This window comes from Bison bison, unplaced genomic scaffold, assembly GCF_000754665.1.
Source record: "Bison bison bison isolate TAMUID 2011002044 unplaced genomic scaffold, Bison_UMD1.0 scf7180017864389, whole genome shotgun sequence".
NCBI classification, from domain to species: Eukaryota; Metazoa; Chordata; class Mammalia; order Artiodactyla; family Bovidae; genus Bison; species Bison bison.
The window spans coordinates 3112041-3124411 of NW_011494961.1; positions in this window are offsets into that span (position 1 = coordinate 3112041).

Genomic DNA, 12371 nt, shown 5'->3' on the forward strand with positions numbered 1-12371 from the left:
TGAAGTTATAGTTTCAATAAATTTAATATTATTAATACATTATAGTCCCCCTTTTTCCTCTAAACATCATTTGAATATTTTTTCTACCATGAATTATTTTGTTTCCTTTAAAATTCTAAATAAATGTTGGATTTTTTTGTCAATATGGAAATATTTTAATTTCCTTATAATTCATACTAATTTACTTCATAATTTATTTTTTCTTTATATCATCTTTCTCTTTTGACATTTGTCTTTAAAATGTCTTTTTAAGCTGCCAGTCACTGATCTGAACCATTTCATTAGTTGATTTTGATGTTGTCCATGCTTATGAAATACTGCCAAGTAAATCCTTGAAAATTTTTCTTATCATTACTTGTCTTTTCTCTTACACTAAAAAAAAAAAAAATTGTGTACTATTTCCATGCAAGATATAAATTTCTGATATCTGACTTCTAAAGTCTATTATCTCCACTTCAAGAAGTGAAGAAACTTGAACAAATAGATTTCAGCTATTGTTCAAGGGTTTTATCCTTTTATCTTATATATATACACTACTGATATTCTTACTATTATTATTTAATATCTCTTTTTAAAACTTTGATGTATCCTTCAAGATTTAAGTAAATCTTGAAGGATATAAATAATGAACAATACAATTGAATTTGCCATGCTAAAACCCTTCACCTAGTTCTCACATTCACAATGTGTCACTTAGAAATTCTCCAGGAATCAAAAATTTAACCAGTGTTACTGAATGAACTTTCTATAATTGTGTGTGAAAATAGAGGAAATGTCTATTTCATAAAAACACTAATAACTTAACTATATTCATTTTACTGCCGTTCTCTGAATCAGAAACCCAATCCTGATATATAAGTAGAAGAAAAGTAGTTATCTGGAAGCTTCAAATTATTGAGATATATATATATATATATCCTCTACAGAGAAAAAACAAGAAACGCAAAAATTTTATTACTCGGATCCAGGTCTTTAATTTTGTTTTTTTGCAACATGAGAAACGCGAGAAGTCTGTAGGAAAACTGTGTTCTCTTAGACCATTTGGACAGGGCATGCATTCTTATTCATTAGGGTTACTAACAGAAAAAGGATTACTAGGAGGCATATCATTGTTAAACATATTATGAGAGACAGTTTAAACTCACTGGAGCTCATGACTAGATTAAAATGTTTTTAAAACTGCATGCATAGGACTAACAGACTGAAATGACTGACAAGAAAATTTTGGCTCAATATAAGCAAGAACCTTCTAGCATTTCGTGCTGCTGTCAGTGCAACGTGGTAGACTCAAGAAACACTGTGTTTCTGTTATTCAAATAAATCTAACAGAAGTGAAACACTACACGTGAGGGGTATATCCAGACCTGGTGTGTTAATTGGAGCCAGGAGAGTCACCCAGAGCCCAGACTGCTATATAGTAGTTTGGGTCCAAAACCACCTTACACAGACAACCAGAAAAATGACCTCCCATGGTTTCCCAGTCCAAGTTTCCTTCCCAGGAGTGATTGTAATGAAGTGAGTATGTGTGTACATTATTTATTTTTCCTGACTTCGACTGAAATCAGTAAAAAAAAAAAAAAAAGAACAAGAGGTTTGTGCCATACTCAGAAGCTGGTGAGCATACAACTTCTCACTCTGGGATATCATTCAAATCTCCAGTCTCATGACTTCATCTTTAGTTGATGGCGTACACCCATTCCAAACTCATTTCCAAACCTATCTCCAAGAAAGATAGGGCCACCTCTATTTGTAATTTACTTCATGTTCATGTGGTTTTCTCATTAAAATGTCTTCGCATAAGAAGACACACCTGTTGCCAGGGCAACCTAAAAGCACAATTTGTCTCCTTAAAACCTACGCTACCTGGACAAATTCCCTCTGTATTCTTGGTTGGCCTCACTTTTGTGCTATTAAAATGCAAGCATTCTGCAGTTTCCTCATTATTTTTCCTGTTTTTTCGCAGTCTTGTCGATCTATACTCTTTTCCTTTGATTCGCTGATATTTTATTTTTATTGACTAGTTTGAATGCATTTCCTCACCTTGAAAGCATGGTAGTTTTCCCATCTTTTGCATATGTCTGTGTCAAAATTTTTATCTTCATTAAAAAATAAAGAGGGATCAACTTTTGTATTTTAAAATCCTATAGTTAATAAAATCTTCAGTATATGTTAGTAAAATCTTCAAGGAATGGAGGTTAATACATTGCATTTTTGTACAAGCAGTGGAACCATGTATGAGTGTTACAACCACTTTTTAACTTGTGCTATTTTTATTTCATCACAGAATCTTATCTCCTTTAACTTGCTTAACATGCTCAAATCAACTGTAATCATTTATTTCCCTTTTGACATTAAAATTGAAATCCTGGCCCCTGGTAGCCCTCTCACAAACTAACCGCTTGTCTTTTTCCATACTACCTCAGATATTTCTGAAAGCATCTTGTGTTTCCTACTGTCTATGGGTCTCTCAAGGCAAGAATACAGAAGTGGTTTGCCATTCCCTTCTCCAGTGGACCATGTATTGTCAGAACTCTCCACCACAATCCATCCATCTTGGGTGGCCCTACACAACACAGCTCATAGTTTCATGCAGTTAGACAAGGCTGTGATCCATGTGATCAGTTTAGTTTGATGGACATGAGTTTGAGCAAGCTCTAGGAGTAGGTGATGGACAGGGAAGCCTGGGGTGCTGCAGTCCATGGGATCACAAAGAGTCAGACATGGCTGAGCAACTGAACTGACTGAACTGATCTTAGGGTTTGATAACATTTAAGATATGGCAAGCCTATTCTTATTTTTCCATTCCTAAGAGGTACAATCATCTATGTTTCAGGAAGTTCTGGATTACATTTAGAGGCAAATAATATCAGAAACAGTAATATTGACATTAAATCATACATTAGACTATTCCATGTGACTGCAAGAGGCAAGAAGTGACACCAGAGGACCCAAGAAGTGTCTGCTTGCTTCGTTAACACATACTGAACATTAAAAAGTATGTTCACAAATAACATAGTGAAGCATAATATTTTAGCTTATTCAAAATTATGAAAATGTTAAAAGGGCAAACAGATTACAAAAGAGAAACTTCATAATAGTGTTTTTCTTTGCATGTTGAAACAAATCATATGCAACAATAGAATTTTCTCAAAAAGAAGAGACAATTAGAAGCAATAGTTCTTGTCAATAAAATGTCCTGCCCTTTCCTCTAATATATTCAAGACTGAATAATGCATCTTAAGGAACTTTAAAGTTAGTTCTTTTCTATAATGATAGGACTTTTAAATTGGTAGCTTGGGAAAGAGGTCAGAGGACCTATTTTTTTCTTATGCATCTTAGCCAGTTAATTACTATAAAAAATCAGTAAATGAGGGAACCATTTCATATATGTTTATTTTGAATAATTAGAAGACATTTCCAAAATGAAGTTCTGATAGTATATCCTAGAGATATATTTCTTCCATAAAATGAAATTTTAAAAAATATTTCTTTTTCCTTGAAGTATGGCTTTGTGGATTTATGAAAAATATTGTTCTTTATTTTAACTGACTATGGAAATGATAGGGAAAGGCCAATCATTGCCAAATTTCATTTAGCCAGCAGTCATTCATATAATGCAGATATGTGTGATCAAGCCTCCTTAGAGAGCTTAATGTTGCATCAGAAGGCAAGAGTCAGCTCAGCTATGTTTCCAAGAGCTATCATTTTTCCTAATTATATCAGCTACAAGTGTGCTAAATTTATTCATAGATATATACTAAGCATCACATCAAAATCAAACTTCATTCATCACACCTATTCCTTACTTTTTAATTACTGAGAAGCTTATCAATGGGTAAGACATACCTTTGAGTTAGGATTTCTTAATCATTTTCCCCCCCTGAAGAAGTATAATGGCTTTGAACGAGGTTAGATGTGACAGGGATTTGAGTTTTCTTGAAGGACCAAAGTTTGAAAATAACAGTTAGTATAAAATCGTTAAGAATTTATGAAGAAATAAATATATAAAAACAAACTCAATTGATCTTTGACCATCAGGTGAGAAGGCAAGGTCTTGAATCAACTTTTTATTTAATTATACCTTGGCTGAATATTCTAGGTAGAAAGAACTTACCTTTTTCTTATACTAATTTGTAGAGACTAGATTAAAATGTTTTACATAGCCAAATTTTTTACTATTGTGTTCTATACTAATTTGACTAAGTATAGAGGAAATAGAAATGAGAATAGAAAATGAATTTTTTTCTAAGTGTTACATAGTTTAGGACTCAGAATAAGTCTCTTGGAAGAATGAAATTGAATGTATGAAGGAAATTAGCACCCTAAAAGTTTCTCAGGTTGAGTAACTCTATATACTGTTCATTCTGAACAATTCAGCAAACCACAGGGCTTTCTTATCTATATTTACCTGTACAGACTTTACCTTCACTGTGTATTTCTAATGCTATTTATAGTTTGAAGTTATTAGCAACTACTGTTGTCCATATTTTAAAATGTGTATTGTTTTCCTACAAACATTAATTTTTAATATAGTACAGAGAACTAAATGATTGTCGATGATGTTTACAATCAGATTTATGGAAAAGGCAATGTTTGTCAATGATGATAAGCTATGATGTTATAACATGGTGTTGGTAGACCACCACTGGAAAACTTTATTACAGTCCCACAATTAATGCCTTAGGGTTCACAGTATAACGCCAAGTGAGGCAAGTATATTTTCCTATTTTCCCAGAATAAATGTCTAAATCCACGTTATGTCAAGTAATATCAAATTCCAAAATCAAAAACTATCAGCTTCAGAGCCAACCACTTTGAAGAGAAGGTGGCTGAGATGCACTGTTTCAGCTCGGTTGGAACCATCCAGCACCCCAACCCTCCACCTCTCTACTTCCTCTAACTATATAAAAAGAAGGAAGGCTGGAAGTCATCTTTTAAAGGAATCAGGGGTGATGAAGCTGTTTTCCGTACTCCTCCAGTCAGTGAGGAGGAGTATTTCATTTATTTTGTCCCATCCTACAATGTTGAGGATGCCAGAACCTTTATTCTTTCCACTAAATTATGGCTGCTGATCATCTTTGGGGATATAAATATTACTTTCTCAAGGCCCTGTTTTCTGGAGACTGTTCTGTCTTACCCTTTCCTTATGTGTTCTTTCTCATACCCTTAAGACAGATATCTTGACTGATACGGGTGTTCTGTGGGCAGAACAAACTTCCTTATCTTCAAAGCCTTACTATACGACTCCCTTGTCCAAGAGGGAGATTCAATAAATATGTACTCAGCGTTTTCTCAGAGAGGTGCTCTTTTGCGAGCTCTCCCTGTTCTGTCTTTCATAATACTGTGTGGCTCTGAGAATTAATTCAATGTGACTCCACCACAGTCATCCACCTTGTGAAATTTTCTAAGCTACTGAACCAGCAGGGTACTTGGTTTTCTGGACTTAAAACTGGTAAGAGAAGAGAAGAGCAAGAGACAAGATGAGGAGAGACAACTGCAAGGGGACATGGCCTGTACTCCTACTGTGTGTGTGGCAAAGATACCTGTTTCCCACAGTTATACGGGGAGAAGGCAATGGCACCCCACTCCAGTGTTCTTGCCTGGAGAATCCCAGGGATGGGGGAGCCTGGTGGGCTGCCATCTATGGGGTCGCACAGAGTCGGACATGACTGAAGTGACTTGGCAGCAGCAGCAGGTTTGACACAGAGTTATTTTACCAGCACTCCCTAAGAGAAGTACAGTCTAGGATAGAACCCCCAACCACAAGAGGTAATGAAGCAAACTTCTCTTCGCTTTATTTACCTCTTTGGAATTCATTGGTTGTCCTGAATTTAATATTGGTGTATCTCAAATGGTAATTATCTCTTCAAATAGTTTCTTTACACCATCTTTATATTTTATTATTCTGGAACTATCATTAGGAGCATGTGGGAACACTTCCCTCTTTTCTCTCTTAAACATATTTTCATTTCCTTCTCTTTCTCTGCTGCACCCCAGGTAATTTCTTTGTCATTTAGTGATTTCTTTTTTCAACTGTGTAGTGTCGTATTTTACCCATCAATCAGGTTTTTAAATCTAATTTTATATTTTAATTTTTAGATCTTCTGTTTTGTTCTTTATTAACAGTAATTTGGTCTTTGTTTACATTTTTGATTCATTCTTTTTCTTTAAGGAATTAAAAAATACTCATTTATTTATATTTTTCTGATTATTACTATTAGGTAGTTAGAATAGGAAAAAGGAGTCCAAAATGGTGGTGGCTATAACCCAAAGAAGGAGAAAAGCCTGCAAAAATGAAGCAAAAGAAAATCCATGGACTGGAGTGAGAATTTCAGGTGAAACAAACACACCCCCTTCTTGGCTAGCCCAGTTTGTACAGGGCAGGCTCAGGGCAGGGGAGGAGACAAACATATATAAAAGGAAGAAGCCAAGATGGACTGAGGCCTCTACTTTGGGGTCAGCCTGCTCTCACGCCTCGAGGGTGTACTATACTTTGCTTGCTAAATAAAACTGAGCTGTAACCGAGCTGTAACACTGATCCACCATTTCAAATTTTTGCTGTGGTGAGACAGAACCAAGGAAATTACATGCTCCCCTGACATCTCAATATCTGCAGGCTTTGCGAGTATGGTTCATAACATTCTGTTTCTGCTAACCTTCAGTTCAGTTCAGTTCAGTTCAGTTGCTCAGTCACGTCTGACTCTTTGCGACTCCATGAATCGCAAACACCAGGCCTCCCTGTCCATCACCAACTCCCAGAGTTCACTCAGACTCACATCCATCGAGTCAGTGATGCCATCCAGCCATCTCATCCTCTGTCGTCCCCTTCTCCTCCTGCCCCCAATCCCTTCCAGCATCAGAGTCTTTTCCAATGAGTCAACTCTTCACATGAGGCGGCCAAAGTACTGGAGTTTCAGCTTTAGCATCATTCCTTCCAAAGAAATCCCAGGGCTGATCTCCTTCAGAATGGACTGTTTGGATCTCCTTGCAGTCCAAGGGACTCTCAAGAGTCTTCTCCAATGCCACAGTTCAAAAGCACCAATTCTGGTGCTCAGCCTTCTTCACAGTCCAACTCTCACATCCACACATGACCACTAGAAAAACCATAGCCTTGACTAGACGGACCTTTGTTGGCAAAGTAATGTCTCTGCTTTTGAATATGCTATCTAGGTTGGTCATAACTTTCCTTCCAAGGAGTAAGCGTCTTTTAATTTCATGGCTGCAGTCACCATCTGCAGTGATTTGGAGCCCAGAAAAATAAAGTCTGACACTGTTTCCACTGTTTCCCCATCTATTTCCCATGAAGTGATGGGACCAGATGCCATGATTTTAGTTTTCTGAATGTTGAGCTTTAAGCCAACTTTTTCACTCTCCTCTTTCACTTTCACCAAGAGGCTTTTTAGTTCCTCTTCACATTCTGCCATAAGGGTGGTGTCATCTGCATATCTGAGGTTATTGATATTTCTCCCAGCTAACGGCTTATTTCTTCATGTTTTGAATGACATTTTATTAGGAAGTGATATTCTTTGGAATTCAGAGAAATATTTGAAAAATGTAAGTTCTTCCCAAAGAATATTTGCATGTTCTTTTGCTGGGCTCTTGGGGTCACTACCAGTCCAGAATCACTTTGGCTTAATTATTGGCTTGGATTTTAAGTCACACAGTAGTATGAATATCCATGGTCTTGGGGTGATGTAGGGAAAAAGGAATCTTAGCTTGGTGTGTGAGAGTTAGGTAAAGGAGGTGGTTGAGGATATGGACTCAGGATCATTTGGTTTGCATATGAAAGGCATGCTCTCAGGTAGTTGTTTGCTGACTCTAGGAATTAGGGAGCCCTGGGCAGGGCAGTCTCTCCCAGATAAGGAAGACCCCAAAATATTAAAGTATCATAAAATAGTAAAAATCACAATACACAGGCTAGACTGGCAAATACTCTCAACATCTTCCTCTGAAGGGGGATTTCTCCTCAAGTTCAGTCACTAAAGGTGTTGTCCTCTGGGAAGTGGGGTCTCACATTTTTGAAGTTATCTCTGACCCAGCCTTCTATGACACTTAGACCCATGCTTTGCCTCCAGCCTCCCTGGGTGCCTGGAACTTTAATATCCAGGCCCAGGACTATTGACAATTGTTAGATTCTCTCTAGACAAACAGTGACTCCAGTGCTCATTTATTTTCTGGATTTGTGTTTTCTTGTCACTTCTGCTCTCTGATGGTTTTTCTTCATTTACTACCACAGTAACAATGATTTTTTAAAACTTTTCTTTTTTTAACACTTAACTAATTATTTCAGGCACCTGATGCTAGGAGTGTTTTTTATGCTCAACTAGTCAAACATTTTTTCTAAAATTAAAGTCTTAGATTTACACTGTAATGACTCTTTGCTTTCTGAAAATTATTCTTAGCAAATTCTATTAAAAGCAAAGGCAAAAAACCCTAAAATAGTATCTAATGAAATTTTAATCTTGAAATTTTTTAGGGCTTTCAAACAATTTTATGCATTTTGAACAATTGCCACCAGCATATAAGCTACTTAGAAACTTTGTTTTGTAATTACTGTTTTCTCTAAGAAATTTAAAACTTTTCCTGTAGTTATATATATTGCAATCTGAAATCTAATTTTAAAATGTGAGAACATCTGTCTTCCTTTTTCAATATCGGAACTGTTTTTTTAGGGATGTAAATATTTTTAATATTTTCTCATTCAGTGATCTTAGAATATAGAAGCCATTGCCCCTATCTGCTGAATACTCAATATCCTCTAAATGGGTGGTAAGAAAACATTTCAAAGCCAAACAAAGAAAACTCAATATGTAGTAGACAAGAATATAAATGTGTAGTTCCTAAATTATATTCAGAAAATAAAATTTGAATTGCATGTATATTATCTGCAATTTAAATATCAATTTTGTCACTTTGTTTTAATTTTCAAGTTCTGATAATACCAAAAAAAAAAACAAAATTGATAATACAGCTCAATTATTATAAAAACAACTATTATTGATTATTCAATAGAGCAGTTTGAGTTTAATTTGTAGCCTCTCTGTTTAATTTTTTTTTTTTTAATTTATTTAGCTGCACCAGGTCCTGATTGCAGCACAAGGGATCTGATCTTGGTCCTCCTTGCAGCACATGGGACCTTTTTTAGTTGTGGCATGTGAACTCTTAGTTGCAACACGTGGTATCTAGTTCCCTGTGAAAGTGAAGAAAGTGAAGGTGTTAATCGCTCAGTCATGTCCAGCTCTTTGCAACCCCATGGACTGTAGCCTGCGAGGTTCCTCTGTCCATGGAATTCTCCAGGCAAGAATACTGGAGTGATTGCCATTCCCTTCTCTGGGGGATCTTCCTGACTCAGGGATCAAACCTAGGTCTCCTGCATTGCAGGAAGATTCTTTACTGTCAAACTTGGGCCCCCTGCATTGGAAACAAGGAGTCTTAGCCACTGGATCACCAGAGAAATCCCTCATTTTTTATTATAATTAAACTAGCTAGATGCTCATAAGAGTCAATGTGTTTTATGTTACCAACTAATATTGGGAATTCAAACAACTATTGTCACTAATTAATCATTATTTTAATTTTCTTAGGAATCAAGCCAGATTTGAGAACTATTGATCAGGAAGTTCGGGAAAGACCTGTTTAGCAAAAGGAATATGGACAAATATGTTTTGCATGTATTGACTATTCCAAAGTTATCTGCCAGTTAAGTTATCTACCTTGCAAGAAGCTTTCTAATATTTATGTCAAGATTAGCAGACAGAGGAAAGATGAAGGAAAAGTTCTGAATAAATAAATTTTCCTTTCATGAGAATTGGCTCAATCTCAATAACAAAGAAATACCATTTAAAACAAGGTATTTTTCAACTAACAGATTACCAAAGAAAACAGTGTATATTACCCGGGTTAGCCAAGGGGGAAGTGAAATCAATGTTTTATGCACTGCTAATTTATATATAAATTGCTATCAGCCACAGGAGGAAAAATTGACACTATGTATTATTTAAAAAATTTTTAATGTGTACATAATCAACTAAACCTTCAGTACTCTTCCTAAGAAGTAAAAATGTATGTTAAAGATGTAGATACACAAATGTTTATCACAGTTTTGTTCACGATTCTGAATGTTTCTAACAAGAGTGAGGCTCTATACTAAAAATATAGGCTAAATAATTTGCATAGCTCTGCTCTTTCAGGAAGGACACACCTTCTGATGACTTAACTTGGGAGGTTACCTCTAACCACACACCTCTCCTCTCTAAGGACTCCTCCTGCCAGCCTGCCTACAGCGTGGCTGAGTTTTCTGCCTGAACGAAAAATGACTTCTTTGGTCCATCACCTCAATATTGACTTAAAACTTACTATTAATAACTTGTATGATGTTTACTCCTGATTTTTATTCTAATTTATTTTATTTTTGTATTTTAGATTTTCTGTTTCTTATTTTTTGACTTAAAAACTTATTCCTACATTTTTAATGTAATGTAACTTCATTTTGTAGTCTTAAAACTTTTAGTCTTAATAATCTTTTTCTTAACTTTTTACTGTTTAGACCTAGCCTCTTTGACATCTATTTATTTTCAACTTTCATTTTCTTAATTTAATTGCTTTTTTCATATTTTAAAAATTATATTTGTCTTTATAAATTTTTTTACCTTAAATTAAACCTTATTTCTACTTTTTTGTTTTAGACCTCACCTATTTAAATGTCTGTTTCTTCACTTATGATTTCACTTTAATTTTTTTTTCTATTCTGTTAAACAATATCATTCCATGGTTCATGGTCATGAGGAGAGTCCTGGTCCTGCCCACAGATGACTCCTCAGCCCATCTGCGTGTATAGGTAGGGTGGCTCTCTGTTCTCACACAGTCCTTGCTGAACTCAACTTGAACAAGAGAATGTCATTTCTCCTTGCCAGCTCCACTGAAACTTAACTGGCAATAAACTTGAAATGTAACTGGCAGTGTGTTGTAAAGGCAATCCAGTTCTTAACAAAGACTCATTCATTTGAAAGAAACATGGTTGATTAAAGATTGCATAAAAGTTGTGTAATCCTTCCATGTCTCTCTAGGTGCTTCCATCCAAAAGTTGGTGCCTGAATTTTAGTGTTCCAGTCCCATCTAGATTGATCACACAAAATCACACTTTGGTGTGCTCTCATTGGCCTATTTTGAAGAATTGCATAATAAATTGCCCTATGAAAGTGTTAATGCATCTACTGTGGAGAAGTTCCTGGAAGCACAGGGCTTCTGGGGCCACTGGGTTTTTTTTGGTATGGCTATTGATACGGTCAGCTTTATCTTATTGACTCTCTAAATTATGTAAACCATTGTTTTTTCATTGGCTGCTAGAGAACACAGAGTCAAAATCATGGCCCATATCCAACAAGCACCCAGTATCTCTTGGCAAACATTTTACTACTCCCCATTTCATTTCTCTCATTTCAATATTCCCTTTGTGGTGGTTTTCTTAGTTATATATTTTTATTTTATCCAGATACATTATATGCATTGTGATACTCCACTATAAAAAATTTAGAAAACAGTAATACTCTGAAAAAGAGAAACACAAAGAAAAGGTCAACATTATAACCCAATTTTGCACATTAAAAAACCAGGACAATGTGATAATTATAGGCACCCAGTTATTAGCAGAACAGAAACTGAAACATCCGCCTTTAAGTTATAAAATAACTTAAAATTCAAAGCCATCAGATTCTGTTGCTATGTTACAACTGCCAGATTTCCATCAACAGTGGGGATTAAGCACCAGTCAGAAATAATCAAATTCCTTGTGCTGTTTTCTCTACTTTATTTTGAGTAATATTAAAGTTCCAGAAATATATCAACCCAGAAAAATCCAGTGAGTATAAGTAACAGAAACTGTTAGCTCCCTGCTCTTTGCCATATGCTCAGAAAAATCTTAGGCAAGTTCAACTAGATGTTTTCTGAATAACCATCTAGAAATACTACAGTTTTATTGGGTGGGGTATTGTGATAATTTTAAACTATACACATTTAGTCGAGAATATATAGAAGAGCATAAGGTAAAGATTCATTTTGCAATTTAATATTAAACAAAATATTTAAATAATACCGATGAATATTTCAGGTAGTTAATAAATATTTCCAAGCTGCAAAACTTTGAAACTCAACCACTTTTCAATGGAGTTTTATATTTGCTTTGGAGTTCAATACTGTATTCAGTTCAGTTCAATTCAGTTCAGTCTCTCAGTTGTGTCTGACTATTTGTGACCCCAAGGACTGCAGCACACCAGGCTTCCCTGTCTATCACCAACTCCTGGAGACTGCTCAAACTCACGTCCATCAAGTTGGTGATGCCATCCAGCCATCTTATCCTCTGTCGTCCCCTTCTC